Below are 11148 nucleotides of genomic sequence, written 5' to 3' on the forward strand. Positions count from 1 at the left end.
CTTATTCTGGACCGATTGATCGGTGTAAATCAAAGTTTAATCGGTGGAAAAAGTTTCTAACGGTGAAAACAAGGTTTTAATCGGTGGAATCGACGGGAAATGGTGAAAAGGAGAAGAAACCCTAATGGAGGGTTTAGATCTATGAATGTTTCGGTGGAAAATGAAGGATAGAAGAAATGGAGATGATTCTGTGAGTGCAAAAGGCTTACTGTGACGATGAAAGGCTTGCGATGAGGAGATCCCTCTCTCGAGCACCGTGGAACGGCAGTGGCCGACGGCGTGGTTGAACGGCGACTTGCGGCAAGGGATGAACGCGGCTTGCGGCAAGGGTTGAACGGCGGCTTGCGGCGTGCCCTGATGTTGGGGTTTGGTGGAAAAGAGAAATTGGAGGCGAGAGGGCGAGAGGGCAGAGGGCGAGAGTGCGAGAGTGCGAGAGAGAAATTCGTGATTTTAACCTAGGGTATTACCTCGGTCAAAGGATTTTACTAGTGTTTGTAGGTGTTTTAGAGATTCCTTGTGGTGCAAGTCACGGTCGGGGTGTTTTAGAACGGTGCAAGGTTTCTAGAGGTAAGGGAAGCTAGTTAGCTCTTTTGAAATTTTGTAATATGCTGTATGAATTTGATAGTTATTATAATTAAGTTGTTTAAATTGAAAAGTGTGATTTTGTAAGTAGTAATTGGATGAATGCATGCTTTGTATGTTGATTGATGTTGATCATGTGTGGAATTTGTTATATATGTGCTCATGATGTTGTAGTTGATGTGCTTGAGCTGAATTGTACCAAAAATTTGGACTGTTATAATAGAAGAGTAAAACTTATTCTTAAAAATTTCCAAGGTAATAATCTCACCACCTTCCTGTAACACTTTCGTCATGTTGTCCCACCAATGTATTGCTTCTCCAAACAGCTGATACTCGGAGTATGCCAACCTAGTTTTTGATGAACAATTTTTCGCATCAAAAATCTTTTCCATGTTTCTTATCCATAGATCAGCCTCGTCCGGACTTGTCCTCCCATTAAAAGTAGGTGGACGGTGTTGTAGAAAGTTTTCTAAGGTCCATTTCCGAGTCCTTTGAGCTTCTACAGATGTGTCATTCTTAGATAGTTGCCTCAAGGCTTCCACATGTTGTCTTTGACTGGCTTCAGAACTCAGCCTAGCCGCTTCTAATTGTTGCAGAGCCGATTCGTGTTGTTGCACTAAAGCAGCGCCCTGTTGTTGAAGAGCAGATGCGATAGCCTCCAAAGCTCTTGCCAAGCTAGGCATATTAGAGGTTTCACTGTTGGGTTGTGTGCGTGTCATTTCTCTATTTACACAGAGAGTTATTGTCATTATGATTCATAATATGAGTTCGTAGAATAAATCCACAACTCTTAGGTCGTCATAAGGACGAACCGCTCTGATACCATTAATGTAACATCCCATAATCTTATACTTGATAATTCATAATTTATATATATTAACATTACATTTACGGTAACATCCCGTAATCTCACACTTAAAAATTTATAGTTGATATATGTCTATACATGTTTTAAACTCAGATTTTAACTACAAAACTATAACTTGAGTTCTTCTACTTTATTCTTCTATCTTTCTCTTCATTGGCAATGAGTCAGATGACATTCCTTCATCTGCTCCTGTATAACGAATTATATGATCATCGCACATACCCAAACACAAACAAGTAGGGTGAGCTAACATGCAACCAATCATTTATGAAACATGCATATTTACTTTGATGCACTCAACAAACCTCATATAATAATTATGTCAGACACACTCATAACATCATACAACAATCGCATCATAGATACTCATCCATTACTTTGATACACTCGATATACACTCATTCCATAGTACCCAATAGACACTCATTCCACAATACCCAATAGACACTTATCCCGACGATATGTTGATGAGCGATCAACGGGAGGTTCCGCACTTGTGATGCCATTCTTAGTCCTCAACACTATGTCCAAAATCGGCACCTAGACCAGGACATCCTGCCCTCCATACCATCCACAAGGTTAGTCCCCTCACTATGTCCAAAACCGACACATAGACCAGGACCTCCTGCCCCTCTCACCACATAATTCATCCTTCTTTACTTAAGACTGGATGATTATTAGAGTATCAGGATAACCTCCAACTTCATGACTCTCAACATCAACATATACACACATACCTTGGCATTACAGAATCTCTCCGCGAGACTCATACCATGCTCACATTCCTCAACTCATATTATACCATTACGAAATCTCCCCATAATACTCATATCATGTTCAGATGCATAAATTCAAATCCAATATAATAAATTACAATCATCACAGAAATCATACAAACTGAATATATCACAAAATAAATTAACAATACTAAAATATCACCATAAATGGTCACCGGAGAAGAATCAAATGTTTGACGAATCAAACTCACCATAAACGCCAGTACATATGACTAGTCACAACTTACTGGATTGGACCAGGGCTGCTCTATGATCAGGGATGTACCAACTCCGGTTTTTAAGATTCCTCTATCCTACCTTCACAATTATAATTCATAATTCCATATCTACCACAATAACATAAATCCATCAGACATTTTCATTCCAACGAGATATATTGCATAATAATTTAACAGTACTCAATCTGTACAACAAGATTTAAGTTAAAAACATATTGAGTAGACTTCTAGGAAAGAGAGGTGTGTCACAATGGACAACTTAAGTACCAAGTCTTTCCTTAGCCAAAGTGTTCCTCAAGTAGTTTTTAATAAATTTCTTATTTACAGATTCAAAACAACAACATATAATATTAACACCGAAATTTAATATAGATAGATATACAGTAAACATTAACAGTATTCACACAGAATTTCAAAACATGAATAATAATAAAACAATACTAAATCATATTATAAAAGCTTAGAAAAGTTAGCTCCCCTACCTCTATTCCAGACTTCTCTTGCTCCGAATTTGTTTCCCCGAAAAATCCTCCAGAGCTTTGACTCTTCTTGCAACTAAAAATTTCTTCCTAACTCTTTCTTCTCTATTTCTCAAGGTTTCTCACTTGATTCTTCCTCTCTTTGTGCAAAATAGCTTCCCCCTCATGGCTATTTATAGTCCAAAAATTTTACTATTCATCAATTTTTTTAATATTATTTATTATTTTAATATTATTTTATTATATTAATTTCTTAATCACCACTTACATAATGGATTCATAATGGATTCCTCAATAATGCCTTCAAATCTGAATGCTTTCTCCATTAACAATATTTTAAATTTTATTATACTTTTTCATTTTTTTTTACAAAAAGGTAGAAAAGAGTTTGAACCCATCACCAAAATTTTCTACCAAATTAAGCTACCAAAATTTCTTATTTAACTTTCCACATTTTATATTATAAACTTATTATATTTTCCATTCACAAATAAATATATTTTTACTAGTAATAAAATTGTAAATATTTTTCATGGGTCTTACACTGTGTGTAAAGGGTCAGTTTGGGCATTCTTAGTAAGTCATTTGGGACTTAGTAGAGTCCCTAAGTTACTTGGATTATTCCACAAATGGTAGAATTCAAGTTGGGTCTATAAGTTGAGTTTTTGTGAGTTTTTGAGTGAAATCTTGAGTCTAATTGTTTAGATTGAGGTTAGAAGCATTGGTTAAGTACAATTAGGTATATAACATAATATAGGAAGGTTAAAAGTTGAGAAAAATAGTTGGAATTGGTAAACTTGGAGTAGGTTGCATAATTCTGCAGAATTGGTGCTGCAGATTATGCAGACTCGTTGAGCGAGTGGATTCGCTCAACAAGTGGTTGTAGAGGTGGGTTTTCTGTCTGAGGACTTTCGCTCAGCGAGAGGGTGCGCTAAGCGAATTGCTGATGTTTGGGAGCACTGTCAGTTTTATTCAGATAACGAGTGGATTCGCTCAACAAGTGCTTATAGAGTTTGGTTTTCTATCTGAGGACTTTCACTCAGCGAGAAAGTGCGCTTAGCGAATGGTTGAGGTCTGGGAGCACTGTCAGTTTTATTCGGATAGCGAATGGATGCGTTGAGCAAGTGAGTTGAGGGTCTGGTCCACTATTTTGTGGGTTTCGTTTAGCGAGGGTATGCGCTGAGCGATTGGTTCAGGTTTTAGTTTACTCTTTAATTCCTTGTTCTAGTTTGATTTTAATGAAGTTTTGGGATCCATTGTGAAGCATGTATGAAATTATGGTTGGTGATTGATTATGTCATGAGTTATGTTTCAAAGTGAAAGTAAAGTTCCAAAGTAGAATCTCTTGGTGAGATTCAAGTGTATTTTATAATGAATGCAGAAGCTCAATCTTGGGGATTATCCTGAAACTCCAATGGTCTTTCATTCTCACATAGAGATAATTGATCCATGTCTTGAGGAGTAGCAGGAGTCTTAGTCTTGGAGACTTCCAGTATGCTCCAAGGTCCGGAATAGACTAACCTCGTGAGTGTGGTAAGGTGAAACCCATTGACAATGACTTTGCAAAGCAATAGAAGCCACCACGAGTGCACGATCCGTCATAGCTCGACAATCATTCTAAGTTCGGACGGTCAAAGTCAGTATAGTGTCATGCATCAAGTATTTTATGTTGGAAATGACCGTGTATATGATTTTATGAACTGTAGTTGACAATTATAATAGATTTCTTTTATTTAAACTAGCTTACCCTGTGATTTGTGTTTGTGTTTTGTACGTGTTGGTGTTCTTTCCTTTGCAATGATTATCCTGTGGGTATGAGCAAAGGGAGATGAGGTATCTCTAGAGTAGGTTTTGGAGAGAGGAGATGTTGCTGAGTAGTTAGTTTTAGATTAACTTTGTATATAGTTTTGTTAGCCTCTTGTATATATAAAGTTATGATTATTTTAGATAACTGTAAAGCTAATACTTTATATTATAGTCTACAACTATTCTATCTTATCATAATTGTTATGACTCTTGTATATAATTTTACACCATATTTTAGGATGTTACATAAATAAATGTTTTGACTATATTATTAGTCCATTTCTTCATTCAGGATATTATTTACTATTATAAACCATATGAAATTTTTAACTTGTAAAATTATAACCCCACACATATATATAATAAAATAAAATTTAATATAATATTTTTAAATAATGCTGATAATAACAATTATAATTTTTCATTTTGTCATAATGAAAGTCATCATCTATCAAAATTAATGCGTTATATTTCACTATAATCATTAATAAAAATTTATAAATATGATTTTTTTCACGTGAAATTATAAATTTATAAATTTATAAATTCTTTTGAGATACAATTTGATTTCTAAATTTTAAAAATAAAATAAATATCAACATTTTTTAATTTAATAATATTAATTTATTTACATATCAAATATATAATTGTTTATGACAATATACTTTTATTTAAATATTAATATAAAATATTATTTAACATGTAAATACAATTAACAATATTGAATTATATCTACTTTAAAGTTAAAAACCGTAATATATTAAAATTTTGAAGACAAAAACTCGCAATCCAAATTTAAAACTAAAAAACTTATTTTATCATAAAAAAAGACGTCTAATAAACTTATTTTAAAAATAATTTTAAACATTTAAAGATAATATTATGTAATAAACATACTTAATTATATCTACCTTTCTCAATTTTGGTTCTAAAAGCAATACTTTACTATCACATTTTCAACACCACCACAATTAATATCACTAATTTACCCAATATATATATAATCAATTTTACAATTTCAAATAATAACTAAAATTAATTTTCCTCTATTTGGAAGTACTTTCTCTCATGAGAAAAAAAATGACTCTAACACTTAAAAACTTATAAGATGGAAATAAAAACTTTCCAAAAAAAATTCTATCCTACTTTCAAAATATCAACCTATAAATCATAATATCTAAAGATAATTTAACAATTCAGGAAGACCTTATTTTTTATTTAATTAAAGGAGATAAGTACAAAAATTCCACACAAATATATATATAATATATATATATATATATATATATATATATATATATATATATATATATATATATATATATATATATATATATATATATATATATATATATATATATATATATATATAGAACTCTCACAGCTGACTTGCCCCCATAACTAAAATTAATCAATTTTCACCTATAAACTATTAAGTTTAATCATAAAAAATAATAAATACCAAATTGTAAAAGAAGTATAAAAAGAATTTATAATTTTAATGATACGGAAAAATATAATAAAAAATAAATTCATTTAAATATATTAATGTTTTTTAAAGATATTTTTATTTTTTACTCAACTTAATCTTTCTGTTAGGGATTGATGTACTGTTTATAGTAATTGTCACAGATGGATTTCCGATTCTATTTAGGTTGGTTTTGAAGAATTTAGAAGCAAAGAAATGAGAAAATTTGAGTGTTTGAAGATTTATTTTATTTTCGCGAGATTTGAGGGTGATTCTATTTCTATTCCAGTTAAAAAGTATTATTTTTAATTCATACACTTATATTTAAGACTTTTAATTTTTTTTTAATTTGAATTAAGTTCAACCCATTCGTATTATATTTTAAAAATATATTATTTGAACAAAAAAATTTCAATATCTTAAAAAAATAAATATTGTATTAATTATATATTATTTTCTTTATTCTATTTTTTAAAATAATTTTTACTAAAAAATATATTATTCAAAAATATTATTTTATATTATTATCACCATTAAAGGTAATTTAGTAATTTTTATTTTCTATTCACTAAAACATATTTTAATCTTTCCAATGCTTGTGTCGCTTGCTCCGCTCGGTTGTCACCTACTCCGCTTAGTTGTTGCCTGCTCTGCTCGGTTGTCACCTGCTTCGCTCGTTTGTCGCTTGCTCCGCTCAGTTGTCGCCTGCTCCGCTCGGTTATATTCTTGACCATGGGGGAGGTACCTGAAAAAGACACTTTGACACTCAAGTTAGGAGCGGTTTAGTGAACTATTTATCACAGTTGAGTATTTTAGTTCTGATCGAGCATACCTGGCTTTTTTCCTTGACCCTATATTTATAAGTTATCTCATGGATCCTAAATTAGCACAGATCCAATAAAATAAAAACAAACTTACCTTGAGATTAAGTTAGTTACTCATAAACGGCTTTGAGTAGATGAACAGAGCGGCCTTGATTGGATGGACCAAACGACCCATACTGTATACCATACATATGCCCCCTAAGTCCGAGTTAACCGTTCAGCTTTAGCCAAGGTTAAGTATAGGACTTATATGTGCTTAGGAGAGGTTTTTCCTGTTGTATTGGGGAGGTACTTTAAGTCGTTGCTTTTTAGAACTTTTTCTTGTAAGGCCGAATAGTCGGATACCTTCGAGGTCGAGTGGTTGAATTCCTGTGAGGGTGGTCGGCCGAATGCTTGAACACTTGAAGCCATGGGAGGCCGAGTAGTATAGGCCGAATGGCTGAATACCTGTGCTTTGTTGATGAGACTTTGCTAGTCGAATTAAGACAAGAGTGAGAGTTCACGGAGAACGTTACTCACCGCTCGGTTTAGTATCAGGGGTTCTCGGAGAGCGTTCCCTGGGTTTTGTGGACGAGAGTGAGAGTTCACACAGAGCGTTCCTCACCGCTCAGTTTAGGACGAGAGTGAAATTTCATGGAGAACGTTCCTCACCACTCGGTTTAGGACCAGGAGTTCTCGGAGAGCATTCCCTGGGTTTTGTTTGTACCGCCACGCGACCTGTGATTGAATGTGAATTGTCTGGCTTTATTCATACCAAAAGTGTAAGCACGTAAGTCTTGTCAAAAGAATTTATTCGAAACAAAACATCACATCAAAATTCAACTAAAGTAAACGTGAGATGAGTCACATTCCAAGTGTTAGGAAGGACTTGTTATTATATTTTCTAGTTGATATGTCCCCGAGCCGAGCGATCAGGGCTGCGATTGTGACTGCTGCTTCGCGTATGTCTCCGTGGAGATCTTCTTCTTGATGGGCTTCTTATCTGCGGTCGTTCCTCCATCACGTATCTACGGAGATGACCCGCACGAATAAGTTCTTTGATCTTATCTTTGAGTGTTACATACTCTTTGGTAGTATGTCCCAGGTTTTGATGGTATTGGCAGTGCTTTCCTCCATCAACATTTTTAGGTGAATGAAGCTTTCTGACCGAAAGAAGTTCAACACTAAGGGCTTCCTCAAGGATTTTTGCCCTGGGTGCATTAACAGCTGTGTAATGTTCAAATTTAGGCGCTCGGGGGAAGTCCTTTAGTCGAGGATCTCCTCCCTTGTCGTTGCCGTCGAACGATCGTCTGTCGTCCTTTCTAATTCCGCTTGCAGAAGCTTTTTGTTGTCGTTTTTCCCTTGAGCTCCTCATGTCCTCAATACGAATAAACTCAGCCAACCTTTCTTGGAGCTCGTCCATAGTTTTAGGAGGCCATGCGTATAAATTTTTAGCAAAGGATCCTGACCTCAGGCAGGAAGGCAAATTGCTAATGGTGAAGGTGTGATTTATATCTTTTATTCGACGTACGGTCTCATTATATCTTTTTATAAAGGCCCTTAAGGTTTCCTCCTTCTCTTGCTTAGTATTTACTAGTTCTGCCGATGTCAACTCTTGTCTCTGATTGCCTGTGTATTGTCTCCTAAAGAGGGTTTCTACAGTGGCAAAACAATCCACTATATTGGGAGGAAGAGTGTTGTACCATTCCAATGCCTCTTCCTTGAGCGATAATGAGAAGGCTCTTCCTTGAGCGATAATGTCATTGCGTTGTATCATCCGAATCAGTTGAACCATCATATTTATCAATTGCAGGAGGAGTTTTTTCCGGCATAGGAGTCTGCATGATGGCCATCGTGAACGAAAGTAAACTGGTAGGCTGAACGGTTTGCAAGGGTGTTGGTTCCCTTCTTCCACGACCGTTCGGGTTGGTGTGATTATGGCTTGCTTCATTGTCATTCTCGTGGTTGTGATTTCGATTGGCTGTCGACATCGAATGCTGGGCGGATTGCTCATGACGACCTCGTTGGGCCCTCAGTGCTGCAATCTCCTCTGCGTACTTCCCCTGCATCTTCAACAATTGTGCTTGCATCTGCGCTTACATACGTGTCTGCATCTCTCTTATCAGCTCTTTGGTGCTTTGTTGCTCCGACATATTTCTCGTGGTCACCATTGGGCTTCTTCTACTTGCTCTCGGCCCACGGTAGGCGCCAAAATATTTCGGTAGGAATTGTGTAGGACCGAGAGACGTACCTTTCTAACGTGACTTTCCTACTTTCCAATGCCTATGTCGCCTGCTCCACTCGGTTGTCACCTGCTCCACTCGGTTGTCACCTGCTCCGCTCGGTTATATTCTTGACCAGGGGAGAGGTACCTGCAAAAGGCATTCCAATGTTCAAGTTAGGAGCGGTTTAGTGAATTGTTTATCACAGTTTAGTATTTTAGTTCTGATTGAACATATCCGGCTTTTGGCCTTGACCCTATATTTATAAGTCATCTCATGGATCCTAAATTAGTACATATCCAATAAAATAAAAGCAAATTTACTTTGAGATTCGGTTAGTTACTCATAAACGACTTACCAATATCCTTAATTAGATATCTTTGATAATTTATCGTTTACTCAACTATTGATCCAATAACAACTTAAACGCTAATCGAATTATAACCCAATATTTGTTGTAGTGGATGGACTGAACGGTCCTGAGTGGATGGATCGAGCTGCCTTGATTGGATGGACCAAACGACCCATATTGTATACCATACAAGTCCAAATTAATTTCATTCCATCCAATAACACCATGATTATTTTTATAAAATGATTATAATTATTTTGAGAATAAAAAAGTATATTCTCTTTATAAGTGCATGCGTTGTATTTATCAGTTATAGAGGGATAGATTTAATATATTAAGAAAACAAGATTACGTATTAAACAGTAATTACTACGTGTGACTATGCATAGTTACAAATAATTGTAGTTACTTTGAAAAAAATAGAATCTTCAATTAATTATATATCCTATGACATTTAAAACAGTGAGGCCCATGTGAATTTGAAAGTCCTAAATAAAATGTTTATAAATTGATATACATAATTTGACATTTTCTATGATTATTAATAATTTAATTCTTAAAAAATAAGAAATTATCCTATAATAAATAATAAGAAAGCGCGTGAAAATACGGAAAGGTGTTTAGCACTGTTACTGGCGCGGGTCACGGTCACGCGTTTTTGGTGGCTTCTATTGATGTGACTCGGTCCGAATACAAACACGTTTTTGCACATCACACGTCTTTCACATTTGGGTTCCACGTGTCGCATTGTGATACAACTGGGTCCACTTTGTAGCAAAAGGACATAAATGAACGTGAAGATCACGTGAAGAAGTTGAAGTTGGAGTGAGAAACACGTGAAGGGCAATTGCATCTAATCTAATTTTTAAATCCTTTTTGGCATTTTATGGCTGTAAATTCTTCTTCCTTATCAAACCACTTTTTTTTATAATCGCGTCTCAATGGGTAACTTCCTTTTTAGAATTCAATAAATATGTTATTGGGTGAAAAAAAATTATTTATGTTCTGATTGGATGGAGAACTAAAATGTGAGAGTAAAAAATATGTAATGAAAACAATTTTTTTTAGTTATTTAAATATAATAAATCTTAAAAAACCTTATATTATAATTCGATAAATTGATATTAAGGAAAAATTTAAATGCAGGGTTTAGATATGAAAATAATAATATTATAACTTAGATTTAAGTGAGTTTTTTTAAACAATTATAAGGTGGGTAACTGAATTTGGAAAGAAGATCATTGATTGATACTGAAATTGAGATGACATAAAGGAAGGCAGTGATTAAAATTTGAATTAAAATAAGCTAATTATATTCCTATATAATATAATTAATACAGTAAATAAAGTTAAGTGGTGCAGTTGGAATATGGTGTAGTTTTCATAAGGCAATATTTGAGATTGTAGATATTATCAAGTGTAATTGTTTATATTTAAGTTGTTTTTATATGTTAGAAAGTTGTTATTATATGTTTAAAATAACTAGAAATTTAAGAGATTTTTCGAGAATGGAGGAGGGAGTTTCAATTTATTGAGCTGAACCTTTAACCTAA

This window comes from Vigna umbellata, chromosome 11 (assembly GCF_029865625.1).
Source record: "Vigna umbellata cultivar VRB3 chromosome 11, Vumbellata_1.0, whole genome shotgun sequence".
Taxonomy (NCBI): Eukaryota; Viridiplantae; Streptophyta; class Magnoliopsida; order Fabales; family Fabaceae; genus Vigna; species Vigna umbellata.